Source organism: Argiope bruennichi, chromosome 8 (genome assembly GCF_947563725.1).
Source record: "Argiope bruennichi chromosome 8, qqArgBrue1.1, whole genome shotgun sequence".
Taxonomy (NCBI): domain Eukaryota; kingdom Metazoa; phylum Arthropoda; class Arachnida; order Araneae; family Araneidae; genus Argiope; species Argiope bruennichi.
Genome location: NC_079158.1, coordinates 2,103,561 through 2,117,058, shown reverse-complemented (window position 1 = coordinate 2,117,058; position 13,498 = coordinate 2,103,561). Strand labels below are relative to the sequence as shown.

General features: G+C 33.2%; 1 long non-coding RNA gene across 1 annotated transcript; it reads left to right on the top strand.

Moving 5' to 3' along the window:
- The first annotated feature begins 2,738 nt into the window (after nucleotides 1-2,738).
- On the top strand, nucleotides 2,739-12,265 carry LOC129980853 (uncharacterized). The gene is made up of 3 exons (XR_008785266.1): nucleotides 2,739-2,820; nucleotides 11,003-11,149; nucleotides 12,063-12,265. It is a non-coding gene; the product is annotated as an uncharacterized LOC129980853 (long non-coding RNA).
- Nucleotides 12,266-13,498: the final 1,233 nt, after the last annotated feature.

Here is a 13,498-nt window from a genome sequence, read left to right as displayed (position 1 = left end):
AGATTGATAAATTTGGTTGGAAGCATACTTCCCACGGCCCTAGAAAGGGTTAAAACAGTTGGCATAGTTTGAGATGGTAATAGTTAAGTTCAGGTGTCCTTTTTTAGAATGGAATTTCTATTTCGGATTTTCTTTATAAAGTTTATTGATTTTCATTTGAGAACTATATTTAACATACTTTGACTGTGAATGAATAATGCAGGAAATTGATATGATTTGCCAGTAAAAACTATTTTTTTACTGTAAAGTTTTAGAAAGTTATCACGGAAAAAAGTCAATATTTGTCTTAATTTTTGATTAATTAAAATTATAATTAAAAATTCAAAAAATCACTTTCCTACACTCCAAAGTATATATTGGCCAAATGTGATAGGCAGATGGCCTGGTGTGTACAGAGCCAGCATACACACATTGAGACAAAAGTTTTTTCCTTGTGTTTAAGCATCAAAATTCAGTTAAAATACCAATACATTTTCTCGCCTTTTATCAAACCTAGACTAATCTTTCCCTATCCTCTTTTTTTGAAAGAGCTACGCATACTTTATTGGCCTTTTAAGACCCGTACGCATCTGTCCCACTAAAATAAAAAGATGTGAACAAAAATTTAAAAAAAAAATTAATTTCTATTCTATGATGTAATAACTTTGTCCGAGTTTTTGTTCCGCACCCTGTACAATCAAGACTCCTATTATTTCAACTCCTATTATTTCCAGTGGATTACGTTTTGAGAAATGTTGAAGAAATTTTCCATTGGTCTTTATAATGTGTCACTGTACAATCCACCCATTTCTCGACAAGCAGTTAAATATTGGAAAAACATGATTTTGAGACATTGCTCAAAGCTGTTATTCAAAAATTATTGCCATCTGGTTGCGCGAAACAAACATAATCAGGAATTCTCAGTCTGTGGGCTGTTTTCGTGAATTCTTGCTTATGCAGTTTTCGTACTGAAACTCTTCTTGTATTTTTTTTTTAAAAATACGGCATAAAAATTCAATAGATAATGAGCAAAGAGAATGTTAGAATGCATATTAGATGCCGGATAATAAATAGTACATATTAGATGCCAGTATTAACAGGATCATATAATTTGTTTGATATTTTAATCTCTTTTAAGCCGGATAGTATAGGATAAGGGCATACTAAAGCACACACACACACACACACACACACACAAAAATAGGTATTTATTAAAAATTTGGCGCTCATGATTGAATCTTGCTGATGAAGATAATTATTCCTTCAGGCCACCAGAGCAGCTGCCAGGCAGGCACGAATAAACATCAGAAGGTGCCTGGAAATCGAAGAAGTAAGTGAAATGCAATTCGTTTCAAAATTTTAATATTTTAAACGCTTTTAGTACTTTCATACCCATTGTTTCAAAGCGCAGCATACTTTATATTGAAATCAAGGTATATTTAAAAGTTCGCTTTCTTTATTTCGTTCATATGTTCATCACATGTAGCATTCTTTTCAAAAATAAAATCCTGTTTCCCTTCCTATTAACGGGAAAAGTGGCAAATTTCATGTCATTCATTATTCTATATGAATGATATTTGGAATATTGAAATGGAAGGATTTTTCTTTTCTATCAAAACCTAGTGCATAAATGCAATTATAATTAAAGAGAAGACCTTTAAATACGGGCAATTTCCGATTGTTAATCTCATTATTTTGGTAGAAATTCATTGTTCTATACATTTTTAAAATTATACTCTACCCGATTAAAAATTCTGCAATGATTGCGCAGCAATAACAATTCATTGGAGGCGTTTTTTCAATTTGAATAAAACCCATTCATACGAATCCCTTTTGTGATTCCAGACTGAAGTTTTACGGTTTTACATAGATTTTGTATTCAGGCTGTTTTATTATTTCGGGATGTGGGATTTCAGAACCGAGTATTCGCTTACTTTCAGGTGCACTAGAATTTGGGAATATCGAAAATCCATTTTCATTTTCTCATGACAATCTACCTTAAATAGTTTCGGAGTTTAATGAATTCATTTAATTGGTTAGGTTATTAAAATAAAATTAAATTAATTAAAAGATTAATATATTAAGTTCACTTCTGTCGTCTCTTAATAGTAGAAAAACTGTAGATTGATTCATAACCTTACTGACAAATAATACACTTTGAAAAAAATTTGATAATAGCGACAAAAATTTATTTTCAAAAACTTTTTTTAACGCATTTTGTTATATATGATATTCTGAATTGAGAACTTTTTTATACAGAATTTTTTTATATATATATATTAAACTAAAATTATATGCAAGTGAGAACTAGATTTAAAAAAATGTAGGTTATTAAAAACAACAAATGAAACATAAATAATAATTTAAAATTGAATCTTTTGGCATGATTAAACAGCTATATTCCAAGTTTTTTTTCTTCTGATGTAATGGTTTTTTTAGTGTGCTGAAATATACACTAAATATATCTCTGTAAGAAGGCACTTGCCTCTCTTCAGTTTCTTCTAACACATGAACACGTCCTTTTTATAATTCTCTGCTAATTATTAAGTTAGTTTTGACTCTGCCTTTTTCAATCTTAGGAGCCGGAAGTGAGGGAGAGACTTGACATTCCACGAGCTACATTTAGGCGCATTATAAGAGAAATGCTTGGAGAGCTAAATGCTGAGTTGCGAATCGAAAATGACGCTATTGAGTTGATGCAGTATGCTGGCGAAGATCACATTGGCCAGCACTTCGCCAGCGCATCGAGCTTAGCCCTGCAAGCCGGACGAGTGACGGTCCGGAGGGAAGATTTTGACCTCCTCGCCAGCTTGCAGGATGCCATGGGTGGACGTCGCTGAAGTGAGAGCAACATCTTTATCTTATGTGGATGATTTCACCTTATCAGCGCCCTCTCTAGCGATAATGTCTTTCCTAAAAAAAAGGCAAACTGTCATCCCTTAAACATATATTGTTAAAAAAATTGTTTATTCTGAAAAAATTCAAATAGATTTAAATTACAATGAGCACAAATATTTTGAAAGAAGCATATAACTCTACATATAATTGTTTATCAAGTAATGCAAAATAGTTGAAATTAAGAAATACTTGAACCTATCCATAAACTGCTAACCACAACATTTACTATACATTTTAACGTTATGTTGAAATGAGACATTTTTTTTTTTATCAAACAAAGGTAATATGAACTGTACTAAAATAGCATTTTTTTTTCTTTTTGCACTTTATTTTTGCTGATATATAAATGACAACCTTAAATTTAAAATAAACATATCGATGCATCCATTTTTGCTTTAAAATACAATAAGTCTAGTTCAAGTGAAGAAAATGGTATTATAAAGCAAATGCTAGTTGTTTGAATATTTGTTAAATGTTTAAGCATCCTATTTAGATTTGCAAATGGATTTTTAGATTTTTCGTACAAATTATAATTAAAAAAATGCTTCCCACGCGTTATTAAAACAAGTTTATTTACTTTTTTAGTGCATAAAATTTGACGCTTTATTTTATGGCAAATTATCCTGCTATAAAAAAAAGAATCCATTTCTTTTATCCCTTTTAATTTAAATTAACATAGGGGAGATACATAAATATATTTAATGGAGGCCGAGAACAGAAGAGATATTACAACAAGAACAGTTACAGATAAGATTACTTATCATGCTTTGGCAATTGAACATGCAAGATGTGCCGATTACTGTCGGCACGTACCAATGTTAAATGTGAAACGAATGGAATGTAAAAGGCAAATGACAGAAAGATTTGATTTATACAGAATAAATGTAAAAAAATATTAACAAAATTAAACTATTACTGTGACAACGGCGGAAAGTACATAATTAGAATATTTGCTGACTATTTGAAAAATCATAGTCTTTCTCGTCAAAAGACGGTACCAAGAATTGCACACAAAATAACATCGTTAGAGGATTAACAGAATTCTCTATATGACACTCTGTCAGAAGCTCCATACAATCTCTGAGCTGATGCAACAAACACAGCTAGATACATATGACCAACCACAGCATTGAATCGTAATCTAATAATATTTATATTATTAAAACATCAGATATTGAGCACTTAAGAGCATTTGGTTACAAAGTACATTCCAGGCAAAATAGAACACAAATTAAGGAGAAATTAGTTCCCAAAGCCGAATAATGTGTGATGATTGTGTATGTGGAAGGCGTGAAAGGATACAGATTTTAGCCGTTGAATGTGAGAAGAGTTAAGTTCTTACCAGCAGAAGTGTGAATTTTCAATAACATGTTTTAAATACAAAGAAAACTCTTCTTGGGTACTAAACTAAAAAATAGTTTTATGCTACCTGTCTATGAAAGGAGTATCCCTTTTTAGACCCCTAACATGAACTCTCTGAAAGTGATTAAGAAAGAATTGAAATATTACGAGGCAATGAGTCTTGTTGATCAAATCGGAGAAGAAATGGATTAGACTCCCTAGTATAACTGCTACAAATAAAGTTAGATAAAATAATAAAATCCGTAAATCGCCAAAGCATTGAGACGATTACATATTGTACGATATAAAAGAGATCGTAAAAATAAATAAAAAAAACACCTCTATATTAAATTAAGAGGATTCTATATTTTTGAAAGTAGCTATGGATTCCTTCTATGCTAAAAATTGGAAAGAAACTATTAATGAGGAAATAGACAGCTTGAAGCGAATTCAAACCTGGCAACTAATCCCAAACACCAAAATCGTCGGCTGTAGCTGGGTGTTTCGAAGGAAATATGACGAGGCAGAAAGCTTCTTAAATGCAATACTATTTACTAAGGACTATTTCCAGATTCCTGGTACTTATTTTAATGAATTTTCAACAGCCATGAAAATCGAATCAAATCTTTTCGAATTCTGATGGTATTTGCTATTGAATTAGATTGAGCTGCATCAGATGGACATTACTGCTTCACAGATTCTTGGTACTCTGAAGATATATTACTCAGCCTGAAGGTAGTTCTGAAAAGGGAATGAAAGAAGCCCTTCTTATTTGTCGTTTGAAGATATTACGAGAATCGAGTCTGGAATATTTGGGTGAAAACAATTTGGATTGAAAGGTTCCATGGCAGATCCATATATTTATTGTAATTAAGAAAGGGAACTTGAGGGACTGGAGTACATGAAGACGACTTCCCGATCCTTGGAAAGAAGGCAAAAATTAAAGACTTCAAAAATAAAAAAAAAAAAAACGTTTTGATTTATCGAAACGTTTATTTTTAGAGATTAGGCGATGTGGATATTGTCCATTAGACTTGATAAAAAAAAAATTGAAGGGGTCGTTAACATCAGATCAATCATCCTATGCCGAAGAAATACTAAACAAATTTAGAATGGGAAAAATACTAAAGTAGTATCAACTATGTTGGATTCTGGCATGAAATACCATTTTCTTGATCGCTATTTCCAAATAATAAATATTCCGTACATACAAGCAGTTGGCAGTCTGCTGTACTTTGCTCTTGCGGTATACTACTAGTATGTCGCATCAACATATACGAATCAGTATACAAATCAAACGAAATTTGGAGAAGTATACACACATTCAGTTACTTAAAAGCAACCGAAAACTAACCTTCAAGAAGCCAGGAGAAAAAGTAAAAATTTTCTCTGATGTGATCGAATCAAATGAAAAATTTTTTAAACAGGTGCCTCATTGTATTAGGTGAAACAACCATTCATTTATTTACAACCGTATGTATTTTCAAAAAAAGCAATTTGTTTTCATCTAGATCAATATTATTTACAAATATCAAATAACAGTTCAATCACGAAATAGCTCCTTGATCAAATCGAAAAATAAGTCGCCAAAAGAAAGAGAAAAGAAAAACCGGTAACAGGCTGTTAGCTCTAAACGGCTATTCCAGGGGCCATTCCGGAAATCCACCGATCTTTATCGGGTTGGATCCAAACACAATAAACCCAATCATACGGACCTTCTCACAAATTAAGGAACAATTTCTCGGGACACCGACATTTCTCCGAATTCTATTCGAAGTCTCTCACTGTTCTCATCTCTGTCTTAACAATACATATACCGCATTTTATTGTCGTGAGATATCCACCTCAGATTTCCTCATTGGTGAACTTGAGTTACCTATCACTCAACAGCTGATCAGCAATGCTTCCTCAATGGTGTCCACTTGATTGTGGAAGTGTCTGTTAAGGGTCCATCTTTGTGGCTGACCCCTCTGGCTCATAAAAAAACGTTTAGTATCTGGATATCTTGACATGAAACGGATCCATTGGCGGTTCGTATGCACTTAACTATGTGTGGGAAAACGGGTGATTCTACAGCTTGTCGGAATGCCAATTGCCATTGAGGAAAACGTTACAAAGGGACTGGACAACTTTCACCGATGAAGTTGAATGGAAATTCGGCAATGAAGATCGATCGAAAAAAAAACACAACTAAACAGCGTTTTTAACCATGCTTGGCCATTATGTGTTTCTCATATTTCGAACATGTAAGCTATAGGAAACCAACATCTCTCATTGACTTCTATACTATTGTCCAGCAGATTATATGAAGCTTTTAAGAAGTCCAACACTGAATGCCTATTTTTCTCCTATGAAGAAGAAAAGTAGGCTAATCATAAAAAAAAAATAATCTACAATTAGATTTTCTCCACGTTTTAGTCCTTCTTCTCTCGCAAAAGTAAATGCAACAGCAATGACAAAAGTAAACTCAACGAGTTGGATTTTTAAATTCAAGCGAAATTCTTGAACGGAAAATTTATTTACTTGTCGTTCATGCGCATATGAGAATGAAAACTCGGGAGAGCTTCGAGTGAAATGTCTGAAATTTAGGCTATATCTTTTTATCAACAGAAGTTTTTTTTCTTTTTCCTTTGAGCAAAGATTTTAAAAATTCAATAGTACATGATATTCTGGATTGAATATCGGGTAAAAATTACAGAAAGATATCAGAATTGTTTTTCGTAAACCGATTCTTGAAAAACGGTAGGCAGGAGGCTTGTCGAATAGGTTATAAATATTTTATTTAAATTGTTGGAACGAAAAAACTTTAATGTTGCTTCCCAATTTTAAATGCTTTCTGTATGATCATTATTCAATTGAAAGTGCTAAGGCTCACCTCTCTGCATTTTCTGATATTCCAAGCTACACGTCGTGAATAGTGCTTTTAAATGTTTTTCCAAAAACAATTGTCATAAGATTTTTCCCAGATTTAACAAATGGAAACATTAAAAATTATAGAAAATATTCAGAACAGTACACATAAAAAAATAATTTAAAACTGTGTTATATGTGTAGTGTTCTCTGTTTTCTTTTATCTTATTTTTAATTTTTGTACATTTAAATTTTTGTAAGATGGCAACATTGGTTGCCCAGCAACAACGGAGATAATTGTTTTGATAAAAAAAATCAATTGTGTTCTTTTTCTAAGTCATCGTGTAAACTCAACTGACGTAAACTCAAGAATAGAAAATGGTAGACGAAACATTGATCGCTCGAGTTAGTATTAAAGTCCCAGCGTTTTGGAAACCAAACCCAAAGATATGGTTTCTTCAGTTGGAAGCTCAATTTCGAAATGCTGCAATTGCGACGGATCAAACGAAATACGATTATGTCGCGAGTTCGATTGACGCTGAAATATTATCACAAGTGTCGGACATTCTGACCAATCCACAAGGGACGACAAGTACGTGACTATTATTAGTGATTATTATCTTCACTGAAACCGAAACGCAAGACCCAAAAGTTATTAACTGAGGTGTAATTCGGCGATAGAAAACCTTCGCAGTTATGTGAAATGAAGAATTTAGCTTCAGATAAATAAGTAAAGATATTTGAAAACTCTCTGGCTTCAAAGATTACCCACGGAAATCTCGAGCATTTTATACATCAGTTGCGACGATTTAGTCAAATTGGCGACAATGGCCGCTAAAATGTGGGAGATAAAATCCACGTTTCATCAGAATACCGCTGTAGTTTGCTGAAGAGATAACAAGGTTTTAGTTAACTACAAGAACAGATTTCAGAGACATACACACAAGTTAATGAACTGAATAAAAGACATTATTCTAGGCGTCAACAGTCCAGATCCCTCTCTAGAAGTAATTCTATTAAAAGGCGTAGTAGCGGAAATGAAAGTATATTTTGTCATTCAAGGTTTGGCAATAAGGCTTTCCAATGCAATAATCCTTGCAATTGGTCTAACAAAACCAACGTTCACTCACAGGAAAACTAAATCCCCGACGCTCGCAGATGACAGAGGGCCAAGGGGTTGAGATGTGTTGTCTTTTTATTCGTGAGGAGGGGAGCGTCTGCCAATTTTTAATCGATACTGGTGCAGAAATTTCCATTACCGATAAATCCACCATTACCGATAGAAAAATTACTGTTGCAAAGCTGGAACTCGTCACTGCAAAGGGAACCAAAATTAAAACTTATGGGCAAAGGTTGCTAAAATTGGATTTGGGACTGAGAAGATCATTTGATTGGCCTTTTGTGATAGCTGATGTCAATAAACCAGTAATATTTATTGACTTCTTGTCTCACTTTCACTTTTTGGTTGACAGCAAAAATCGTAAATTGATTAATGGCCTCACTTCATTGTCCTCTATTGGTGTCGTTTCACTAATGCTTCATGCAGTGCAGAGTCCTTACGAAGGAATCCTCAAACAATTTCCAGATCTTTTGCCGCCAACACTCGTCAATAATAAAATAAAGTCATAATATTGAGCCTCTCATTGAAACTAAAGGGTCCCCAGTTGCGGCCAGGGTCAGAAGACTCTCAGCCGAAAAATTAAAAGCAGCAAAAGCTGTATTTTAGTTTCTGTTGCAACAAGGTCTTTGTAGACCATCAAAACTTTATGTCAGTCCCCTACAACTCACACTTAAGAAATCAGCTGATTGGAGATCATGTGGAGATTACAGGGCCCTTAATAATATCAACGCTATTTCCAGAATTCATACCATTTCTACACCATCTCCAATTGATTACGTAACTATTGCAGAATTTCAAGATAAAGATTTACCAATTTTAAAAAACAACCCAAGGTTGAGAATGGTTCAGATTCCCATTCCATACACCGACAAATCGATTTATTGTGATGTCTACAAACAGTAACCTCCCACACATCCCCTTGAAATTTCGCCGACAGATATTTTCTTCTATTCATACCTTATCTCATACCGGAATTAGAAGCGCAAAAAAAAAAGTTAATCACGAAAAGTTTAATATGGCCAAATATCAATAAAGATCGTCAGTTATGATGTAGGGAATGCATTGAATGCCAACTGAATTTCAAAGACATACAAAGTCGGCTCTTATAGACTTCAAGGCCCCACCAGAACATTTTCACAACGTTCACATTGATATCGTTGGTCCCTTGTCTTCATGTCAAGATTTCAGATAATTACTAACGATGACTGATCGTTTTTCAAGATACGTGAAGCACTTCCCATGACGGATCAATCATCTGAAACAGTTGCAAAGGGCACGTTTTTAACCTGGACTTCTCGTTTTGGAATACCACAGCGTATAACGTCTGATCAAGGAGGTCAGTTTGAAAGTAAACTCTTCTCATCTTTGAGCAAATACTTTGGTTTTCAAAAATCCAGAATAGCAGCATATCATTCGCAATCGAGCGGATTGATTGGGGGACAACACAGGATTATAAAGGTAAGTTTGAAATGTCACTTACAACAAAACAAATCTTGGGTAGACGCTTTACCTTTGATTCTTCTCGGATTACGTTCGGCACTGAAAGAAGATATAGGATACTCTTCAGCTGAGCTTCTTTACGAAAGTCCCCTCTGTTTACCCAGAGAATTTGTCACCCCGATCCCTAATATCATACACTCGGAATTCGTGCAAAAGCTACAAAATATTATCCGTATCACGAAACCTTCTGCAAAACCTCCTACCCATCGCAATACAATCGTATTCGTTTCAAAACACCTTTTGAATGGCTCGCATGCTTTCGTCTACAATAACGCGACCACTTTATCTTTGCAATCAGTTTCTTGGACCTTTTGCTGTCAAACACCGAGCACCGAAGAATTTTGACACTGGAATTAATGGAACTGTCAAAAGAATTTCGATTGATAGACTAAAACCATGTTTTACCATAAAAGACAATGATGAGCAGTCTCTTGAAAACCACAGGCACATGCATTATCCAGATCTGCACATCCAGTGTGAGCCGCTGGGAAAAATTTCAACGCCGGTCAATCGCAACCATACCACACGCAGTGGAAGGACCGTCAAGTTTTCACCCCATTTAAAAGATTGTCTCCTAATCGTTTTCACTGGGAAGGAAATGTTTAGAGTCCTCTGTTTTCCTTTTCATCTTATTTTTAATTTCTGTACATTTTAATTTTTGTAAGATGGCAACATTGGTTGCCAAGCAACAACGGAGATCATTATTTTGATTTAAAAAAAATTGTGTTATTTTACTTAAATCATCGTGTTATCTAATTTTTTTTCATTTAAAGATTAGATTTTATTCATTTTTTTTAATATTTTACCCGTAATAAACTTTTAATATAAAATATCCACTTCAATACTTCATGTTTATCTGATCATTTTTTAAAAATTACATAGAATTTTATGTTTTTCCAATAATAAAATAAATTTGCTATAAATAAAGGAAAACGAGCATTATGAATTCAATGAACAATAGTTTAAAAATGGCATCCAAATCTAATGGCGAATATGGGGAAATAAGCATAAAAGTAAAAATAAAAATGAGTTCGATTTACATTTTTTTCTTTTCATCAATGGTCTTTTTTTTTCTTCCTTCCAAATAATTTAGCACCTGTGGAAACGTACTGGTGAAATCCGTCACTTGAAATTTGTTTTAAATAAGTTTTCTTTGAAATGCTATAATGCCTTCCTGTCTTGTTCTGTATTTAAATTACTGAAATCAACTTAACTTTCTTTTTCAACCGAAAATTTATTGCTCTACATTTTTGTCATGCAAGAAAACAAATAAGTTATGGTGGTTCTGAAATTTTTCTTTCCTCCTTTATTTAGATTTGCGTCACCTGTCTGTTTGACTTTTCATCACCTATTAGTTTGTCATTACCTGTTCGTCACCAAAGGCCTGTCACCATTACCTGTTCGTCACCATCTTGGGAAAAAAATCGATAAAAAAGCGGGGGAAAATTATTTTTTATTCAGGTAAATTTTTAATTTTAAAGCATTTAATTTTTTTTGTGACAATATGGTCATTGGCAGCTTTGAAAGCTCACTTTTTTTATAGAAAACTTTTAAATAAAATAAATTTAACGAAATTGATTATTTTGACATGCTTTTTTTTTCAAATGCTGTAAACAAAAACTTCCCTTAAATTTTAGGCATTAATTTCTAGAAAATGATTAAGAACATTTTTTAAAATTATTTATCTTTGGAAAGTTATTAATATTTAATTAGGTATTAATATTAGGTTAGTTAGTAATAATAGGTTAGTTAGTAATATTTAGTTAATTATTTATAACTTGATGAAGATGAAAACAAATTGCAAAATAAATTGAATTAACTGTGTGAATAATTATGTAAGGAACATTTAAGAGACTGATAATATCGTATAACATCTTAACACCGTAAAATATTTTAAGCTATTTTTTCAATAGTTTATCAAAAATATATTTCTTGGATAAAATAGATCTATAAAATATAAAAAAATAAATAAATTTCAAAAAGTATGTAAAAATTATTTTTAATAAAAAAAATTTTTAGCTGCCAATGCACCATTAAAATATACATTAAAATAATACATTTTTAAATTTAAGATCTCATCATTTGTGCCAATAAAAAATAACTTAAATTTCTTTGTGAAAATATAGAATAATTTGAATTGTTTGTTATCAGATATGTTCAAAAATTGCAATACATAAATAGTATTTCCTAATGACAGCAGAATATTTGAATAGATTCAAAATAAATATTATTATAAAGATTATATTGCAAGAACAGTTATCAGTAAAATCAATGATTTTATAACTAAAATGAAATCAGTATTTTAGGTTTATAGCTGACTTGTTTGGATAAAACATGAACAATTATAAAGTGAATTTCGTTTTTGTATCTCTAGATCCTTCTTTTAGCGAGTGCTACACAGAAATTGGGAATCTTGCATATCCAGATGAGTGTCTGCTGTCCTTTACCATATTGGACTATTTTCTGCTGTATAAACTGCACGTATACTAAAGAAAGCAAAAAATAGATAAATAAATAAAAAATCCTTCTTTCAGCGAGTGCAGCACAGAAATTACCAACTTTGCGTATCCAGATCAGTGTCCGCAGGCGTATACCATATTGGACTATTTTCTTCTCTTTGAACTGCACGTATGCTGAAGAAAACAAAAAAAAAAAAAAAAAAAAAAAAATGGACTGAAATCTCTGTCTGTTGCCTGACAAAATATTTCCTACTGTCTTGCCTGCCAAAATGTGGACTGAACTGTCTCACTGTTGCCTGACAAAATGCGGACTGAACTGTCTCACTGTTGCCTGACAAAATGCGGACTGAAGTGTCTCACTGTTGCCTGACAAAATGCGGACTGAAGTGTCTCACTGTTGCCTGACAAAATGCGGACTGAAGTGTCTCACTGTTGCCTGACAAAATGCGGACTGAAGTGTCTCACTGTTGCCTGACAAAATGCGGACTGAACTCTGTCTTGCCTACCAAAATGTGCACCGTCTTGCCTGCCAAATTAATTACAAATTTGAAAAAAATCCTTCTTTCAGCGAGTTCTGCACAGAAAGTGGCAATTTTGCGTATGCAGAATAGTGTCTGCAGTCCTTTACCATTTTGGACTATTTTCTTCTGTTTAAACTGCACGTATGCTGAAGAAAGCAAAAAAAAAAAAAAAAAAAAAAAAAAAATCCTACTTTTAGCTTGTGCTAAAAAGAATTTACCAGTTTTGCGTATCCAGATCAGTGTATTCCAATATGGGCCAATATGGGCTGACCTTTCCCATATTGGACTATTTTCTTATGTTTAAACTGCACGTATGCCGAAGAAAGAAAAAAAAAATCTTTCTTCCAGCGAGTGCTGCACAGAAATTACCAATTTTGTCTGCAGGAGTCTACTATTTTGGACTATTTTCTTCTATTTGAACTGCACGTATGCTGAAGAAGAAAAAAATCCTACTTTCAGCGAGTGCTACACAGAAAGTGCCAATTTTGCGTATCCAGATCAGTGTCTAGTGTCGTCTACCATATTGAACTATTTTCTGCTATTTGAACTGCACGTATGCTGAAGAAAGCAAAAGAAGAAAAAAAAATCCTTCTTTTAGCGAGTGCTACACAGAAATTGCCAATCTTGCATATCCAGATCAGTGTCGCCAGGCGTCTACCATATTGGACTATTTTCTTCTCTTTGAACTGCACGTATGCTGAAGAAAACAAAAAAAAAATGGACTGAAATCTCTGTTTGTTGCCTGACAAAATATTTCCTACTGTCTTGCGTGCCAAAATGTGGACTGAAATCTCTCTGTCTGTTGCCTGACAAAATGTGGACTGAAATCT